Source organism: Aquarana catesbeiana, linkage group LG03, assembly GCF_042186555.1.
Source record: "Aquarana catesbeiana isolate 2022-GZ linkage group LG03, ASM4218655v1, whole genome shotgun sequence".
Classification (NCBI taxonomy): Eukaryota; Metazoa; Chordata; class Amphibia; order Anura; family Ranidae; genus Aquarana; species Aquarana catesbeiana.
The window spans coordinates 145,307,326-145,328,723 of NC_133326.1; positions in this window are offsets into that span (position 1 = coordinate 145,307,326).

The following is a 21,398-nucleotide window of genomic DNA, read 5'->3' on the forward strand; positions in this document are numbered from 1 at the left end:
CCAGGCCTCCATGGCCTTCGACATGGCTGCTAGTGCCAGGGTCGGTTTACAGGCCGTGCCGGCCAGCCCGTAAATTTTCTTTAAATCCTGGTCTATCCTTCTTTCAAGACCATCCTTGAAGGACACCGCATCTTCCAAAGGGAGAGTAACATGTTTGGCCAGACGCATTAAGGCTGCGTCCACAAGGGGAGAATTTTCCAGATACTTCACCTCTTCAGACTTGAAGGGATATAATCTGGAGGTTTTATTTGACATGGAGGACTTCTTGTCCGTCTTACTCCATTCCTCATCTATGATGTCTTTTATTTCAGAAAAGAGCGGAAAATTTGAGCGTTCCTTCCCTAGATGTTTAAAGAACTTTTTCTGTTTGGCTGGGGGGGTGGAGGATTCTTCCTACTTAAGGGCCTCTTTGATTGCCTTTATTAATGGCAAAACCATACTGAAGTCAAAGCCTCCGATGTCCTCTTCTTCCTGAGGTTCCTCATCCGAAGAGTCAAGAGAGGCAACGTAAGGCTGGGAAGTGCCCGGACCATCACGGGCCTCATCAGCCGGAGGGCCAGATAAGGTAGTAGACTGGCTCAACGTGTGGGGTGTCTCCATCTCTTTCAGGGATTGTTGCACCACACGTTTTACGAGAGACTCCAAACGCTGGTTCTCCGTCTCTTTTTCCCTAACCGCACGGGCATAGCAACGATCACACAGTGACTTGCCCTCCGGCACGCGTGTTCCACATACCCAGCAGGCTCTCCAATCAGAGCAGCTGTCATGGTGGTGGGAGCGGTGTCTGGAGGAGGAATGGGAACGTCTCCTCTGGTGGTGGCTTCCAGATGGAGAGTCTCGTCTGGATCTTGAAGATGAGTAGTATTGTAGCCTGGCAAGGTCTCTGTCATTCTGGACCATGATCTGAGAGTCCGATCTAGAAGGTCCACGACATAACATCAGGCGACATAACATCAGAAAAATGCAAGAATTTGCAACTGAATCTCAACCCGTCCCCTCACAAGCACATACCTTGTGCATGAGGGCTGGCCACTTAAAGGCGGTGAATGCCCTGAAAAAGCCATGGCACCAGTGAGGGGAATTATAAAATAATCTTGCCCCCAAAATAAATATAAATATATATATATATATATACATATATATATATATACACATGCCAAATAATATACATATATTAATATTATTTATAAATCAATTTATGTTTTATTATATATTATTTATATAGTTATTTATATATTTCTTTTTTTTACATATTTAAAAAAAAAAATGAATACATATTGCCTAGCATAGCAAGGCACTCACCTGAGCTAGACCAGGGCTAGGCTGGGCTGGGGAAAACCGCTCTGCTCCCACTCACTGCCAGGGAATTCCCATTATGCAGGAGCTAGGAGCGGAATTTAAATCCCCCGCCCGTGACGTCATCGCCCCCACCTCACGCCTGCGCCGTGGGGCGGTGACCGTACTGCACATGTGTGGCCGCCGAGGAAACCGCCGATCTGCGCACGCGCGAGCCAAGCCTTGGTCCCGAGGAGGCTACTGCGCATGCGCGAGCAGCGAGGGCGGCCACACCCGGAAGTGCCGAGGCGAGCTGGAACGCACAAGCGCTCCAGCCGCCATGAGGGGTAAAACGGCCGTAAAACGGCCAAAATAAGCTTCTTGAGCAATTTGGAAAGCTCTTTGGGGGAAAGACAGAATACACAGATAACAACTGCCATGGAGAAAAACGGACATCGTTGTAGACCTTGCCAGCAGTTGATGCATCCATCCATACCGGCATACAGAGGCGACCATCCCTCCACCACAGGGGTATTACTTCAGCCTCATAACGCTACTTGCTCGCCCGTGGCTGGGCCCTGAGCTGCACTGCATGAGGTATGCCATCATCTCGGATCCATCCGATCAGACGCGAACATCATATGTAGGTCCATTGGAGGAGGACAAAAAAGGAATGCAGCAGCTAGTGGTGAGTACTCATTTATGGGAATGGGGTCCTATAGCATTGGAGAGGAGGCGGGGTTAACCCACATAGTGTGATACTGTCTCAACATCCGTTTTTTTATGCAGTACACTAACATAAAAGTCCAAGCTATGATCATGTCACAATCAACAGATCAAACAGATAAAATCCTTGTGAGTTTCAAGCAGCAATCGCACAAGTGCAGCAGCAGATGTACGTAGCTATCCCGATGATCGTTTCATCATAAATGACATCATCATGTGTATTTATTTAAATGAGGCCTCATGCATACCAGGCAAAAAAAATGCTGCTTACATTGGTTTTACTGGGAGTAATAGTGCCTCATTGTTGGTATCATTGGAAATAATAGTGCTCCGTTGTTGATATCAGTGGGAGGAATAGCACCCCATCATTGGTGTCAGTGGAAGGAATAGTGCCCCACCACTGCTGTAAGCGTGAGAAATGGTGCCCCATCATTGGTGTCAGGTGTAGATGAAATCGTGCCCCAAGGGCCGGATAGAGGCAAGCAAAGGGCCACATCCGGCCCCGGTGCCGCAGTTTGGAGATCACTGGTTTACAGGCTGAAAAAAAAAAACCATCACAAGCGTTTTTCTGAGAGGAGCTTTCGGGCAGAAAAAAATGCTTGATGCACATAAATGTGGAGTTTAGGTGCATTTGGCGTTTTCAAGTGTAAATTGATTTTAGTAAAGGATGAGCAAAGGGATAATGTTTTGGGGCAAGTGACAATCCGCAATGTGTGGCAAGTGACAATCCGCATCTGAAGGCAGGTGACGTTGGCAAGTGACACGCTCGGCTCCGACTGATTCTGCTTATGGTGAGTTCAACCATTTTATTTTATATAACAATGTAATAATAGAAATATTGCACTTCAATCATTTTTTTTGCGATATGGCACTACGTCGATTTAACTGACAATTGCGCAGTTGTGTGATGCTGTACCCAAACACTCGGCTACTCTCGGCTCCACTCGGGACCTCGAGAGGACCCGAGAGACGCCGAGAGGACCCAAGAGCCGCCGAGATACAGAGGACTCTGTATCTCGGCGGCGCCATTTTTAAACTTCTAGACTTCAGTGACAAGCCTGCAAATGACAAGGCTGCAAATGACACTGGGGCAAGGCTGCAAATGACAAGGCTACACTGACAAGGCTGCAAATGACAAGGCTACAGATGGATGGACAAGGCTGCAGATGGACGCTGTGCAAGGCTGCATTGATGGGCATTTAAATGTAAGTTTTTTCCTTAAACTTCCCTCCTAAACTTGGGGTGCATGTTATACGCCGGCGCGTGTTATATGCCGATAAATACGGTAATGTACAGAAAGTAGGGCCCTAAAGTGGCTCAAGCCCAGGGGCCCCCACCACCCTAAGTCTTGCTCTGGTGATAGGACTTCTCTGCTCTGAAATGCCGCATCCCTTCAGGAATATTGTGATTACTATAATTAGAGGATGCCTGGGGGAACTTGATTCTATTGTTTATATGTAGCCAGTCTTCCAGTGGAATTCCAAGATCTTTCAGATAGTGCTGATGCAATAATGCAGACTTATGCCGAGATTGTCCTCTTGAATTGCTCCTAATTTTGTTGCTAATTGAAACTGTCATTTACATAGAAAAGGCAAAAAGAAACAATACTAATTCCACAGCATTGCTTTAGGATGTACTGAAGATTTATTACCACATCATTTGGGTGTCAGAGGATATAATGATATCAGGAATTACAAATGTGTACTAGAAAGAAGTCACAAATAAACCTTTCTGTGTAATTTAAAAAAATGGCAAAAGCAGGATAAAAATTATATAACCTGCCAAACTCAGCAGCCCGAGTTAAAAATGCTGCGACTGTGAAGCAAAGCATCGCAACCATAGCATATGTACAGCCCTGTAATGTTAGAATTTGGGTGGGCGGTATAACCACCTATTTTTACCGAGCCCCCATTTTTTTATATGAAAGAGCCCTTCGCTCATTCTCTGGGGGCGATCTTTTTAATAGAAGGCTTCAAGGCGATTTTAATTAGGATGTCCCTCATTTGATATGGAATTTAGCAACAATAAAGCTAAGTTCACACATTTCTGTTTTCATTTGTGCATTTTTCAATGCGTGTTGATGTGTGTTTTGCAAATACATTAATGCATGTTTTTAAAATGCATCATACACAAATTTTATTGTCCTGCCATTGACTTCTATATTCTTTAAAACTTAGAGCTAATTTCTAAAAGTGAGCTGCAATTTTGTCTATAACATTGCCCTTAACGAAACATGCACGTTAAAACACAAATGTGTGAACAGGGCTCAAGGGAATGAAGAGCAACTATCTCAGCAACTATGTTGTATGTGACTCTAGTCAATTTATACTTACGTGTAGACAACGCATATCAAAGATTCTTCCAATGATATCAATAGCTGATTGTCACATGCCCCTATTCCATTTGTTTAACTCTTGTTCAGCAACTATGTTGTATGCGACGCTAGTCAATTTATACTAATGTGTAGACAACACCTATCAATGATTCTTCCAATGATATCAATAGCTCATTATCACATGCCCCTGTTCAAATTGTTGAACTCTTGTTCTAGGGATTAGCACCTTCTGTTTATCATTTTGAAAGGCACATAGTACTTACCTATATCTTGCATCCAAGTTAGACTTAAGCCTAGTACACACGGGCTGAATGTCAGGCGAAATCAGCCTTTTCAAAAGAGACTGGCTGATTTGTTACTATGCATAGCTGCACCAGATTCTGTGTGCATCAGTTTTAGTAAATCTCCCCCAATGCTGGAGGATAGTTACCATATCTGTTATTATAAAAGCCCCTAACAACCATGTTACACCCCCTTCCTAGCATGGCCAATTTCAGTGCTGTAATAATTTGGCTGACAATTACTCTGATAATTCAAGCAACACTGTACCAAATGAATTTTATATATTTTTTTGAGACAGAGAACTTTCTTTTCTTAAATAACCATTGGGTATCTTGATTTTAAAACTATATATGGAAAAAAAAAATTGAAAAAAAAACTGATTCCCTTTCTAGCAAAAAACATATCAAATAAAATTGTCAGGACAGTACAAACACATAAAAAAAACCACCCTGCCACAATTTTCTGGAAATGAAGAAACATGCTGGTATGGAGGTGGTTGAAAGTTGCCCACTGAAGTCAAGCGCAAGCCTTCCGTTATTCTGTTCTCCCCTTCTTCTGGTGTGAGAGGAAATAGAGAGCTTGCCAATGTAAATAGCAATACACTGGGGTGGATTTACTAAAGGCAAATAAACTGTGCACTTTGCAAGTGCAGTTGCACTTCTTTTCCCCAGCGCTTAATAAATGTGGTAAAGCTCTGCTGATTTCCATCATCCAATCACATGTAAGCAAAAATAGGATTTTTAAAAACAGCTTGCCTGTAAAATCCTTTTCTTTCGATGGACATCACGGGACACAGAGCCTCAGTAATTACTGATGGGTTATATAGGTATCACTGGTGATTGGACACTGGCACACCCTAACCAGAAAGTTCAACCCCCTATATAATCCCTCCCCCTTGCAGGGATACCTCAGTTTTGTAGCCAAGCAATATAGTGTATTAGAAGAGGGGCGGGACCTCTGTGTCCCGTGATTTCCATCGAAAGAAAAGGATTTTACAGGTAAGCTGTTTTAAAAAATCCTATTTTCTTTCTCGAACAACACGGGACTCAGAGCCTCAGTAATTACTGATGGGATGTCCCAGAGCAATGCTATCTGAGGGGGGGGACCACAACCAAGTAGGGTGCAATCAGACCTGAGGACCCTGTACCGCTGCCTGCAGCACACTACGCCCAAAGGCGATATCCTCATGCCTTCTATCCTCAGCCTGATAGAATCTGGTGAATGTATGGACTAAAGACCAGATTGCGGCCTTGCAGATTTGAGCCATAGAGGCCCGGTGATGCACTGCCCAAGAAGCACCAATAGCCCTTGTGGAATGTGCCCTGATCTGAAACGGAGGAATCTTCTGTTTCAAACCGTAAGCTTGAATGATCAATTGTCGAATCCATTAAGAAATGATAGCTTTTGATGCTGCCTGTCCTCTACTGGGACCCTCTGGCAGCACAAACAAAACATCCGTTTTGCGAACCTGAGCAGTCGCTTCCAGATAGGCCTTAACTGCTCTTACTACATCCAAAGAATGTAGTGATCTTTCTTCCGGAGAACAGGGATCTGGAAAAAATAAAGGTAGAACAATGTCTTGGTTTAGATGAAAATCTGAAACCACCTTCGCTAAAAAACTAGGATGAGGGCGTAGTACCACTCTATCCTTGTGTACAATCAAATAAGGCTCTTTACAGGAAAGAGCTGCTAATTCTGATACTCTTCTAGCAGAAGAGATGGCTACCAGAAAAATTAACTTCCTTGTCAGCAAGACCAAAGGAATTTGACGTATTGGTTTAAAAGGCTGTTTCTGTAACACAGACAGAACCAAGTTCAAGTCCCAGGGGTTTAGGGGCACCTTAAGACGCGTCACCCCCTGCATAAAGTTTCGGACCAAAGAATGCGAAGCAAGTGGCCGTTGAAATAATACTGATAAGGCCGAGACCTGGCCCTTGATGGTACTCAAGGCCAGCTTCATCTCTAATCCCAATTGTAGAAAATTAAGAATTCTACCAATCACATATTTTCTGGGATGCCAACCCCTGGATTCACACCAGGATATATAAGCTTTCCAGACTCTATGATAAATCATTCTGGAAGCTGGCTTCCTTGCATTGATCAAGGTAGATATCACAGGACCTGAAAGCCCACGACTCTTCAGAACGTGGGTTTCAATAGCCAAACCGTCAAATTTAGCGTTTGTAAGGCAGGATGGAACACTGGACCTTGAGATAACAGGTCTGGGTGTACCGGTAGGGCCCATGGGGAACCCACAGTCATCCTTACTATTTCCGCATACCAAGTCCTTCTGGGCCAAGCGGGGGCCACCAGAAGTACCGGCTTCCTTTCCTGCCTGATCCTGCAAAGGAGTCGTGGCAGTAGCAGAATAGGCAGGAATGCATATATCAGTGAGAACCGATGCCATGGAATCACCAACGCATCCGCCCCGCATGCAAGAGGATCTTTTGTCCTTGCCACAAATCTGTCTATCTTTTTGTTGAATCGGGATGCAAAGAGATCTACATCTGGAACCCCCCATCTTTGGCATATGGCCCAAAAGACGTCAGGATGCAGAGACCATTCCCCTGGAAGTAACTGCTGGCGACTTAAATAGTTCCCCTGCCAGTTCTCTATCCCCGGGATGAAGACTGCCGATATACATGGCACATGCTTCTCTGCCCAGACTAAGATCTGGTTCACCTCCTTTTGAGCAGCTCGGCTCCTGGTGCCTCCCTGATGATTGACATAAGCCACTGCTGTGGCATTGTCGGACTGGATCCTGACCGGGCAACCCTGTAGCCTGATAGTCCAAGCCTTTAGGGCTAGATACATCGCACGGATCTCCAGAATGTTGATGGGTAGGTCCTCTCGGTCTTGGACCATACCCCTTGGACCGCAGACTGTTCCAGAACTGCTCCCCAACCCGACAGACTGGCATCTGTTGTTACCACCGTCCAGGTAACCGGTAGAAAGGATTTCCCCTTCTGCAGGTTTTCGGGTATGAGCCGCCAATTGAGGCTCTGACGCACCGCATGCGACAGGTGCATCGGAAAGTCTAATGCCTGAACCTTCTTGTTTCAGGCCGACAGAATACTGTGTTGCAGCATTCTTGAATGAAACTGAGCATAGGGGACTGCTTCGAATAAAGACACCATCTTCCCTAGTAGCCTCATACAAAGGCGGACAGAAGGACCCTTCTTGGTCCTGACTGCCAGAATCAGCTCCCTTAAAGTAGTGATCTTTAACTGAGGTAGAAATATTTTTTCCTGGCTTGTATCTATGACCAGACCTAAATACTCCAGTCTCCTTACTGGTTTTAGGAAAGATTTTTCTAGTTTGAGGATCCAACCCAGGTGCTCCAGATACCTGACTGTGGTCCTCAAGTTCCGTTCAAGGAGTCTACCAACCGGTCTATCAAGAGCAGGTCGTCTAGGTATGCTATGACAGCTATACCCTGAGCCCTTAATCTGGCCAGAGGAGGAGCTAAGACCTTTGTGAACACTCGAGGTGCAGTGGCTATCCCAAAAGGCAGAGCCACAAACTGGAAATGGCGCCCTCCTATCTCGAAGTGCAGAAACTTCTGATGAGCAGGAAAAATGGGCACATGCAGATATGCATCTCTGATGTCTATTGATGCCAGAAATTCTCCTCCCTGCAGGGTGGAGACTACTGTCCGAATTGATTCCATGCGAAAGGACTGAATCCTTAGGAATCAGTTCAGATCCCTTAAATCCAGAATGGGTCTGACATCCCCATTTGGTTTTTTGACTGTAAAAAGGTTGTAATAAAAACCCAATCCCTGATCCTTCGCGGGAACCACCATAATGATCTCCTGCGACAAAAGTCGCTGTAACGCTAGAAGGAGCGACTGCTTTTTCTCTGGATCTCTGGGGACACTTGACCTGATGAAGCGAGGAGAGGGAAATTCCTGAAACTCCAGTTTGTACCCTAAGGTTACCGTGGAGACTACCCACCTGTCCTGGAAATCCTCCCGCCAGAGCCCTGAGAACTGTTGTAGTCTTCCCCCCACTCGAGTGAGTGGGGGCGCCCCCTCATGCAAAGGTCTTATGCCCCGTACACATGGTCGGACTTTGTTCGGACATTCCAACAACAAAATCCTAGGATTTTTTCCGACGGATGTTGGCTCAAGCTTGTCTTGCATACACACAGTTACACAAAGTTGTCGGAAAATCCGATCATTCTGAACACGGTGGCGTAAAACACGTACGTCGGGACTATGAATGGGGCAGTAGCCAATAGCTTTCATCTCTTTATTTATTCTGAGCATGCGTGGCACTTTGTCCGTCGGATTTGTGTACACACGATCAGAATTTCCGACAACGGATTTTGTTGTCGGAAAATTTTATATCCTGCTCTCAAACTTTGTGTGTCGGAAAATCCGATGGAAAATGTGTGATGGAGCCTACACACGGTCGGAATTTCCGACAACAAGGTCCTATCACACATTTTCTGTCGGAAAATCCAACCGTGTGTACGGGGCATTAGTGTTTTGCCTAGTAGGCTTCTTTCCCCAGGACTTCTTCTGTCCCTGGGGTTGACTCTTGTCTCTGGACCCAGACGGAGGAGGCCGTCGAGACTGCCTGGAGGCTGAAGCCCCCGGCGCTGGGGAAAAAGTCCGTTTGAAAGAGGGACGCTTACTCTTCTTCTTAACAGGTAAGAGAGTGCTTTTCCCACAAGAGATTCTCTTGATATAGTCATCCAAGTCTTCTCCAAACAACCTTTCACCATGAAATGGAAACCCAGCCAGGAGCTTCTTATATGGTGCTTCGGCTGACCAATTTTTCAACCATAGGATTCTACGTATATGCACTAACCCCAGCGACAGACGAGAGGTTTGCATGATAGAATCTCTGATGGCGTCAACAACATAACATAAGGCCGCTGGACTCCAATCGCTGCTAAGGAGAAAACATCCTTCAATAGGGATTCCATCTTTTTATCTACAGGATCCCTGAACATCTGAGCATTGTCTACAGGACAAGTCAGACTATTATTTACAAAGGAAATGGCAGGATCAATGGCCGGTATTCCCCACATTTTACTAAACTTTTCTTCCATAGGATAAAGTGTTGAAAACTTTTTCGGCGGAAAAAAACGTTTATCTGGGTGATCCCACTCAGCATAAAGGAGCTTTTCAAGTAAATTATGAACAGGAAAAGCCTGTGCTGTTTGAGGAGGTTTCAGTGACCCTAAAGAAGAAGAGGGTTCTTTAACTGATTCAGGTATGGGCAACTTAAATGTGGAGTGGACCAATCCAGTAAGAATCTGCACTAAGACTTTCTCCTCTTGGGAAGTCGCAAAGGGTCCCTCTCCACCTGATTCCTCCGAAGAGGAATCATCCGTCCCATCCCGATCCTCTGAAAGGGATTCCTCTCCTTTATCCCAGAGCTCCTCTTCCTGAGGGTCTTGGGGAACAGAGGAAGGCCTAGTGCGTTTTCTTCCACCGAGTGAAGATGTAATCACGGCCATTAATCTTTCCTCTAAACCATTAATGGTTGAGGAAAAAACCTCCTGTGTAATGCATACAGGGGCTGAAGTGCCAGAAGTAGGTGTAGCCCCTAACCCCGACGGCTCTCCCTAGCTAGCCTTCACCCTGGCCCCTCAGGGGGGGAGGATGCTGCAGACAGAGGGCCCTCAGAACCCAAACGAGATCCCCTAGAGTCTCTGGTTCTTGAACCTCTTCTACCCATAGTACAAAGCAACAAGGTGGAGGTATCACAAAATGAACACTGACTGCTGAGCGATGTAGTCTGGCTAAAAGCCTTGCTACACAATGCCCAGTCTGGTGTTACTTTAGTAAATGCTGCCTAGGAGAATGCCTGTGTCCCACCTTACATGCGACCGTCAGCTCTGTGTCCCTCCAGAAGGCTTAGTGCACCTGTAATTAGTGCCTTTAATAGCCTGCAGCCGGCCCTGTGGGCGTCAGAGCACCTGTGCTGACGCCCCGCCCCCCCTCTACCATGCCCCCCCTTAGCTTTTCAAAAAAACGAGCACTTCCCGCGCTAGCCGACCCTTCTGACCAACATGGAGGACGGCTGGGGGAGGAAGGAGAGAGGCCGGTAGTGATGGGCCTGCACGTGCAATGGCAGCGGCGGCCGCCGCGACGGTGGTGAAAGTGCGGTGTCTAACCGCCTTACAGACCATCTGCAGCCTCCCCCTAGTCTGGGGGGAGATATCCCTGAGGAGAGCCCCCCATCCCATCCTACCTGGAGCCGGCCGGAGGAGCTTGTGCAGCGTCGAACACTTGAGACAGACATCAGCATGAGAAGGTATGTGCTCTTGGCAGCCCCTGGTGGTCACAATAGGCATAGCATGCATTTACCTTAAAGGAGAAAACCTACTAGAATTAAAAAATTCTGTGTAATCTCCTCTTACCTTATCCAGCCGCAGGGTTTGTTGTACAGACCCAATCTTCACCTCTCACGTTGGGCTCCGTTTAAGAAAACTGTCAGAGACTGGGGCCCCCTACGAATAGGAGGATCCACAGTTCTGGCCCTGTAACGCACCCGGCTAGAAATTAGGCTAGAAAAACCATTTTCTAATATGCGGGGTCCAGCTCTCTAAAAAGAGAAGCGTTACAGGTAAAACCTCATTTCTTCGGACACGAGGCCCGGGTACCATCCAATTCGGCCTAGAAAAGACACTTTGGAATGGATCCGGTTCGCCTGGCCTGCCCCAGTATAGGATATAGGATAATCCCTTTGGAGCTCAGCACAGGACATCTTTACACGTGCATCACCTAAGACACTGGCGTAAAAACTGAGGTATCCCTGCAAGGGGGAGGGATTATATAGGGGGTTGAACTTCCTGGTTAGAGTGTGCCAGTGTCCAATCACCAGTGATACCTATATAACCCATCAGTAATTACTGAGGCTCTGTGTCCCATGATGTTCGAGAAAGAAAATGCAGTTTTTTTAATTTTTATTTTCCTTGCACCTGATTGGGTGTTCTTTACAAAGTGAAGCTTTACCACATTTACATTTACAAATGAAATTTAGTGCAACTGCACTTGCAGAGTGCACAGTCTATTTGCATTAAGTAAATCCACCCCAATTTTTTTCCATTGGTGATTCCTGTGATTGGCCATCATGGTGATCCAATCAGCTCTGTGTCTTTAGCTGGACACACGCACAAAGTGAAACTAAAGGGGCGTACAGGAACATCCACCTACCCTGGTAAGTAATCTAGCCATTTAGTTACCATGGGAAGACGTAAGGTGGTTAATCTCTTTACAAAGACAGTTTAAGTTCAGTTTTAATAAGATGACCTATACATTTTGATAAATTGCACCTGCACACTTCTGTTTACCAAGAGTACATCATTTAAGACACTGAGTACCAGTGGCGGCTGGTGGTAAAAAACTTTTGGGGAGGGGGCAGCAAACAGTGCACCCACAAACACCCCCCACCCCGGTCAGTGAGTACCCATGTGAGCACTACACTTCACAGACGCTCCCCAAAGTCCAGATTCAGGCACTCTTATTCTGACATAGAGGAGGCCTTATAGATATTCCTCTGATCTGTTTGAAGAGTTACCCATCTAAACCAGCTAAAATGTTCTTAAAGTGTGCAGGCTATTTTTTTAATGACACATTCATTTTTGGTACCCAGATAAGAAGTTGTGCATGCTTGCTTCAAGTGAAATGGATGTGAAATATGAGAGAGCTCTGTGTTGACACCGGTTAACAAAGGCTTTTTCTCAATATGTATATTATCAGTCAAATAGCTTTCAAACAAAAGGCTTTCTATGTGGGGTCAGCTTTATAATAGTTTTGCTTTAAGTAAAGTCTGATTACATTACAGTATTAAAGTTTATCATAAATAAAACTGCCCCCATAACTGTATAACATTAAAAAAAAAAAAAGTTTTCTCATGACTGCTTTTATACACACAGAAAAATGACAGATGCCATTTATTAGTAAGGGGACTATTTTATTAGTGTTTTCACTCAAGATTCACACTATTTTTACCCAAGATTCACAGCATTGTTTCAATTGGTTCATTTTGAACGATGCATGAAAATATTTTTGCAAATAGACCCCTAACTGTTCTACACACTAGATGAACAAATGAGGTGGTGGCGATTAGTAAACAGGAAAATGTGATTTTTGTACTTACCGTAAAAACTTTTTCTTGAAGTCGCTTAAGGGACACAGAAGTTGGAGAAATTCTAACACAGTCGAGTTACAGGTGGGACCTGTGTTCCCCAATAGACTTTAAGAAAAAGATTTTACAGTAAGTACAACAAAGAGGAGTTTTGACTTACCTGTAAATTCCATTACAAGGCACAAGCAAGTATTCATAGATTCTGCGTTTTTGGCTTGTACCTTCAAGTGAATGGACTTTGGCAAAGCTTTCAAGGACACACCCCCTGGGCACATTCCATATAACCCTATCCCACTCCATGAATCCTCAGTTTTGTATTAAGCAATGCAGAGTAACCGAGGAATAGAAAGGAGGGTGTCCTGTACTATACTCCAAGATATGGAATTCAAAGGTAAGTCAAAATTGTTAATTGTGCAGTACAGGACATGTCTATGCATAGACTCTGGGACATCCCCAAGCAATTAATGAGAAGGGTGGGCAACAACTAGGACTAACAGAAGTATGCCAGCAGACCCAACAGCAAAGTTCAAAAAGGATCTCACGTCAGGGAGCCACCGTAAGAACCTTGTGTCTGAAAGCTGCATTCGCAGAAGATTGCACATCCAGAATGTTGACAAAGTATGAACAGAGGATCAAGTAGCCTTACAAAGCTGGGCTACAGAAGTGTCGAAATGTTTAGGAAACACCCACTAACTTTGTGGAATGAACATGTAAAAGCCCAGGAGGAAAATAGCCCTTGGGAGTGTAAGCTCTAGTGATCAGATTTCTTATCTTGTCTTTGAAAAGTATGAGTATGGCTCCTTACAAAGAACCGCCACCAACTCAGAGGCACATCTGACAGATGTGATAGCAAAAGGCTACTTTGTAGGAGAGGTTTTCTAAGGGAATATCCCTGATGGGATCTAAAGGTGGTTTCTGCAGGGCCGAATGAACCAAATTGAAATCCCAAGGAAGTGCAGAATGCTACAATGGGAGCTTAATGTGAGATATACCCTGAGGAAAACGTTTTCAACGGAAAGCAAAGCCAGAGGTCCTTCAGCCTGGGTTCACACTGATGCGAATTTACAGCGGGTTTGATGGGTTTAGGAACACACAGATTCGCAGGTCATGTTAAAAATCATAGTATTCCATGGCTTTGGTTCACATCTATGTGTTGGGAATTTACTGCGAGGAAAAAAAGGGTCCTGTGCGTGTTGACTGTGAGTGCGATGCAAATTCCTATGGTGCAGTGCGAATTTTATCTTCATAGGCTTCAAGTAAACTTTCTGTAAACTTGCAGCACACAGTTCACATCTCTGCAAATTGTTTACTGTCTGCCTCCTGAAATTTGCGGTAAAATCGTGGTAAATTCGCACTTGTCCACCTCCAAAATGCATGTCCTTTCAGAGTGCTTATAGGGGTTGTAAACCATCAAGGTTTTTCACCTCAATGCATTCTATTGCATTGAGGTGAAAAACCTCCTGTAATGCTGCAGCCATCCCCCCCCTGGAGCCCCTGTTTTACTTACCTGTACCCCCTCTATCTCGCACCGGGGACGAGCACACCAGCAAAAGCCGTTGTCTCAGATCCTGATTGGATGGATTGATAGCAGCGCAGCCCTTGGCTCCCGCTGCTGTCAATTAAATCCAATGACGCGGGCGCCGGGTGGGAGGGGGCGAGTCCTGCTTTCTGTGTGAACAGATGGAGAAGCAGGACACGGGAGCGTGCCCACTTGGGTGTCCACGAAGGAGAGCGCTTCTCTGACGGGGCACTTGAGAAGAGAAGCCAGGGCATCGCTGAGGGGCCCCAGAAGAGGAGGATCGGGTCCACTCTGTGCAAAACCAACCGCACAGTGGAGGCAAGTATGACATGTTTGTTTGTTTTTTTTAAAAACTGAACCTTTACAACCCCTTTAAGGCCAAGTTCTGATTGTCGGAAGACTAGAATTGGAGGCACAGAGTAATCTCTGGGGCTGAAGTGCCTGTCTTCACACCAGGCAAAAATAATTTCCAGGTATGATGGTAGATCTTCCTGGAAGTGGGTTTTCTTGCATTCAGCAAGGTAGAAATAACAAACTCAGAGACCCCTTTATCTTTTAAGACTTTGGCTTCAACAGCCATGTCATTAAAGCCAGGGACAGAGAAGTATGATAGGATAAAAGAACTTGAGACAGCAGATCTGGCCTGTTGGGAAGAGGCCAGGGGTCATCTGCTAGTCTGAGTATGTCTGTGCACCGGGTTCTTCTGAGCCAGTTCAGTGTAATGCAAATTCCTCTCTTGCTCTTTTTGTTCAGATGAGGCATAATCCGCACACTGGAGGGAAGATGTAGATTAGCCTGAACTGAGAGCAGAGAGTTATCAGAGCATCAGAGGTCAACGCCAGAGGATCCCTTAAGCCTCGTACAGACAATCGGATTTTCGGCAGACAAGGCGTCAGACTTTTGTCTGAAGGACGTGTGCCTGGATTTTGTCTTGCATACGAACGGCACACAATTGTCAGCCAACAAACACAAACATAGTGAAGTAATACGTGGAATTTCAGCTCTTGAGCGCCACCCTTTGGGTACCTTCTGCTAATGTCGTGTTTGGTGAGCATTGATTCTGAGCATGCGTGTTTGGACTTTTGTGTTACCGACTTGTGTACACACGATACAAAAATCTGACAACAGACAGCTGTCCACCAAAAATTTACTAGCCTGCTAACCAACATTTGTTGGCTGAAAGTTGGACAACAATTGTCTGAAGGAGCGTACTAATGATCGGATTTTAGGCAAACAGTCTGTCATCACACAATTCCCTGCCGAAAATCCAATCGTGTGTACAAGGCCTTAGTCCTGGCTACAAACAGAGGTAGTTTGTAGTTGTATCTGGAGGCAAGGATGTCTCCCCTGAGTCCCCCATTTCTGGCATATCCGATTGAAGATGTCCAGATAGGGCCCATTCCCCTGGATCCAGGCGGTGGTATGAGGTAGTCCGCTTTCCAGCTGTCCACTTCTAGTATGTGGACCGTGGAGATTGCTGAACAATGAGTTTCCATCCATGAGATTATGTAGTTTGCTTCAAGGCTGCAAGATTACTGGTGCCCCCTTGGAGGTTGATGTAAGCCACAGCTGTGACATTGTCTGACTGTACCCTGAATGGGTGTCCTCCCAGAATGGCAGTCCAGTGTTGCAAAGCCATCTGTACTGTTCTAAGCTGCAGGATGTTGATGTAAAGCTTGGCTTCCACAGGTGATCCTGTTCCCAGGACCGTAAGGGAACACTCATTCCCAGTCTGAAAGACTAGCATCTGACATAATTTCCTTACTTATCCAGTGATAAGTAAGGAAAGGTTTTCCTATTGTTAAGGCTGGGCTGGAGATCTACCAAATTAGTGAATTCTGTTTTCGGCTGGACAGGAACATGGTTAGATTAAGAGAAAGAGTATGCTTGTTCCAGGTCAACAATATGTTCCATTGGAAAGGTCTTGAATGAAATAGGGCAAATGATCCAGCCTCAAAGGAGGCAACCGTGAGGCCTAAAACTGTCATGGAGAATCTCATTGTGGGATGTCTCTTTTACCTCAGTTTTTGAGTATGGGCTGTGAGAGACAGAAAGTTCCAGGGATAAAGGATTTGACCTTGTGCTGCAGGGGTCCTCTTTAAGGGATATGATCCATTGTGACATGGTTCCACAAATCAGTCATCAATAATATAAAAAGGAAGTCAAACTGTCTGTGAGTGAAATCTAGGGGTAAGGATACCAACCTGTTTGGTGACATGCTTATTAAGGTGGATGACTGGAGTGTCAATAGTGGACAGAGACCACTTTATCAGAAAGTTCCCTTTCAATGGGGAAAAACTTCTTCATTGTCAGGAGGGGTTTCATAATTTCATGGGTTAACTCCATAATGCATGGAGGAATGGTTTAAATACTGAGTATAGGGAAGGTCTTTGCAGCAGCAAGAGTTCCAAAATACCTTATGCCTGAAATAGCAGGGTAATCCTCTAACTGCATCAAACAGGTGAGAAACAACACCTTGCAAATCTGCGACATATAGAAATTGCTGATATACAGTCTCTTTGGGTATAGACTGTGTGGACTCTGATTCATAGATGATAATAGGGGCCTAAGGCACTTAGAGATGGAGGACCAGTAGGGTTAGACTTAGACTCTGCCATGGATGGCAACACAGGATTCTTAGGGCCTCTGCGAGCAGATTGACCAGTTAAAAATGTGAAAAAATCCAAAGTGGACGTATTGGGTCTTATGGGCACAAGGGAGGTTAAGAGCTAAAGAAGACTACAATGAGGACCCCTTGGGTCCTAGGATCTAGTTTCAAGGTGCCTGTATCTTCTGGAGATACTGAGAATTTTCCCCTAGAAGCAGTAGTGAAGTATGGGCTGAGGTCACCCATTGCAGCAGAACTGTCTGTCTTTCAAAAAAAGACATGTTGTACCATGAAGCACAAAACTGTCCGGATAGTGGAACTAGACTGGAGATTAGATGATCCATGATCTTTTTCAGAAACAGAATAGTGTTTACTTTAGAATGAATGGAGGGAACAGAAGTGCGAAGCACACACACAACCCTCCACCAGGCGCATGATCTCAGTGCTTGGTTCCCTCAACTGTTACCATGCATAGATGGGTTGGCATGAGTTTTACTACAAGAGACTGGGTCACAAAAGAGACTGTGCAACAGCTCTGGGACCTGGAGAGAGTTTTGTAGCTAACAGTACCCAGAGGTCTGGAAAGAACCCCAATGCAGAGCCCAGTGCCTGAACATCACATTCCAGTTTAGCTTGGAATTTTCGGTCTAGCATCCAAAACTTTTGCTGAGGATACACGATTCTAGATAGCAGCTGTGTAGAGAATAGTTCAAGCATCATAATGGAAGTCTTGATTGAAGAAAAAATACCTACAGTGTATGGAGTATCCTAACTGAAGGAAAAAAAAAAAAAGAATAAAAAAGCTAGCAAAATGAAAAGAGGTAATTCTCTTCAACCCTTTTTCTTCTTTCTCTTTCCTTTTCTCCACCTTACGATTAAAGCTCATTATCAGAATTTATTTGACCTATATACACTCTACTTGTAAACAATATGTATAGTAGGTATAAATCATTTAAATACCTACAAAAGTAACTAAGGAAATGATATATATCTTTAATTTAGGTTTACGTGAACCCAATGTTTAATATTTGAAATTTCATGATATTTACCTATATAAACCCTACTGTAAAACAATGAGCTTACTTTATAGATCCTTGTAAACTTACTTTATGTATCTTTATAACATTGTATACTCAATAAACTTCTTTTGACAAGGAAAAAAGGTAATTCTCTTACCAGAGCAAGGGAAAAGGTTCCCAAACTCCTCGGACACTAGCAAAAATAAAAAAAATTAAAAAATGCTGTGCATTGACCTACCCTAACATATAACAGGCCATTTTGAAAGTGTCTCTATAGCCAGGAATTGAATTTGCTCGGCATCCTAAAGCAGAATGTAAAGTCTGGCTATACAATTTTTCCAATCCTGGTAGGATCTAAAGTTTGTATTCACAACTATCCGATGAGGTAGGCCAAAGACCACTCCTTCACTCGCTGAGCATCAGATCGCCTTCCCAGCCTCAGCATACAGTGGCCCTGTAGCCACGCCCCAACGTGTTTCGTCACAGGGGGGTCACCAAAATATACCTCCAATGCAAATACACTGCATTAGGCTGAAACAACTAATCGACATCATTTTTTCAAAAAATAGTTGTGAACTATTTTCAAAATCGATTAGTTGACCTACATACAGAATGCATTAGTTGTTTACATATCGAGAAATACATTGCAGCAAACATACATTACACCATTCATACATGTCAGGAAGTGCCTGAGAATTTGTGAATGTGTGAGGAGCAATGCCTCGTGGGACATGTAGTCCTGGGCAGGATAAGGAAGTGATTTAAAGTGGATCTAAAGGCAGAAGTTTTTTTTTACCTAGCAGCTTGCTATAGGGGCACCTTGAAGGCAGGAGGAACCAGAAGCGCTGGTCGGGGACCTCAGATGAGGATGGGAGTTTCCAAACCAATGCACAGAGCAGGTAAGAATGACATATTTGTTATTTTAAAAAACAAGAAAAAGGGTAACAATCACTTTAAAGTGGGAGTAAACTCCCATCTCTGACTTAATAATAAGGCTTACTTATAGGTCCTGTAAATATCTCCTAAACATGCACCATTTAGGAGATATTTACTGTATATGCAGTCGATGACATCACCTGCGCATGCGCTTTGAAAGAACGGCCACCCGAGCCGTTCCTTCAGAGTCCTGTGCCGTAAACGGTGGCTCCCTCTTGCATGCGCGGTAGTGAGATCATCTCTGCTCCGGCCAGTCACACAGCCAGAGTCCGTGAACCCGGAAGGAAGACCGGGTGAAGATGGAAGCGGCCTCCCGTGGTGACAGCGCATCGCTGGAAGGCTTCGTTTTCAGGTAAGTTTTACATAATGTGCTAGTGTGCAATGCATACTAGCACATTATGAAATTACTGTTCAGGTCAGGAAAAAGAAGTCACTCAGTGGTTTACTACTGCTTTAAGGGTTCTGTGCAGGGAAGATCAGAATCCGAACCCACAAAAGCTAAAAAAAAAAAAAACTGATAGACTGGAGGTCATATAATGCATTACATAAGATTAAAATTAAATTTTAAATTAAAATTAACCACTTTCATAGGTCCTGGCATAAAGCCGCGATCTGTTGTTGATCAGCTGTTTTCACCGGACACCACCAATGACAGATTGGTACAGTGTTGCATGACCGTGTAATTGTCATTCAAAGTGTGACAGCGTTGAAAGCTGAAAATTGTCCTGGGCAGTAAGGCAGGAAGGAGGTGAATGTGTTCTGTATTGAAGTGGTTAAGTCTCAGCCACTTCTACTTTAATATAAAAGATGTATATCCCTCCCCCCCCCCGCTACATAGCTTAATGTCTGACTCACGGTTAAAATACCTTTTATATCATAGTTCTGGAGATATATACTGTGTATATATATATATATATATATATATATACACACACACACATACATACACATACAGAGGGTATAGAAAAGAATCACCCCCCCCCCCCCCTTTAAAATAATCACATTTTGTTGCTTTGCAGCCTGAAATGAAGAGTTGAGTTTTTGTTTTATCCAGCTGTATTTACTGAGTGCAACTTATAACATCCAAGTGAAAGATAGAACACCAACATGTCAGAGAAAAATCAAAAACAGAATCACTGAGTTGGAAAAAAGAATCACCCCCTTGTGTCAGTATTTTGTTGAACCACCTTTTGCTTTAATTACAGCCTTTAGTCTGTTGGGATATGTCTCTACCAACTTTGCACGTCTAGACTTTGCAATATTTGCATACTCTTCTTTGAAGAACTGCTCAAGTTCAGTTAAATTTGATGGTGACCATTTGTGGACTGCAGTCTTCAAGTAATGCCATAGATTTTCAATGGAGTTTAAGTCTTGGCTCTGACTAGGCCATGCAAGGACAATTACCCTTTTCTCCTTCAACCACTGTGTGGTTATTTTTGTTATGTGCTTTGGGTTATTGTCATGTTGGAAGGTAAACCTTCTTCCCATTAACAACTGTCTGGCAGAGGGCAGCAGATTTTCCTCAAGAATTTGACGGTATTTTTCCCCATCCATTTTCTCTTCTATCCTGACAAGTGCTCCAGTCCCTGCTACAGAGAAACCCCCCATAACAGGATATTACCACCTCCAAGCTTTACTGTAGGAATTGTGTTATTTGGATGGTGAGCTGTATTGGATTTTTGCCAGACATATCGTTTGGTGAGGAGGCCAAATAATTCAATTTTGGTCTCATCTGACCATACCACCTTTTTCCACGTGGCCTCAAAATTTTCAAGGTTTTGGCTTAGTCGTGACTGCATGTGGCCTTTCTTGAGGAGTGGCCTTTTTTCTTGCAACTCTCCCATACAAGCCACATTTGTGGAGAATTTGAGATATTGTTGTCACATGCACACAATGACCACTCTTTGTCATAAATTCCTGCAAATGCTTCAGAGTTGCTGTAGGCCTCTTGGTAGCCTCTCTGACCAGTTTCCTCATGGCTCTTTCATCCAGTTTGGAGTGACGTCCTGATCCAGGGAGGTTCTGTGTTGTACCAAATACCTTCCACTTGTTAATATTAGACTTCACTGTGCTTCTAGGTATTGATAAAGCCTTTGAAATTGTTTTGTATCCGTCTCCCAATTTGTGCCTGTCCACAAATTTATCCCAGAGATCGTTTGACAGTGCCTTGCCACCCATAGTTGATTGTTTGCTTCAGTTGCACTACAGGGACTGAAATGCTCCAGGAAAGCTCTTTTCATGCTGAGCTTATCAAAATAACCACAGCTGATCACAGTTGAAAGTCCTGTGGCTTTGTGTGCCATTGGCAAGGTGATTAGATACTCCTGATGGAGTTTACTTCATTTCAGGCTGCAAAGCAACAAAATGTGATTATTTTAAAGGGGGGTGATTATTTTCTATAGTCACTGTAATTCCTTTCACTGTTTCACAGTATACATTAAACTCTTATAATAGTAATTATCTGCTGTTTTTGTACTACAAAGGGCTAATTTTTGTTTTTTAACCTCATCATGGCAGGTGATACAAAAGGCATGCTGCTGTTATGTCTATCTCTCTCATACACACAGTTGTGCTCATAAGTTTACATACC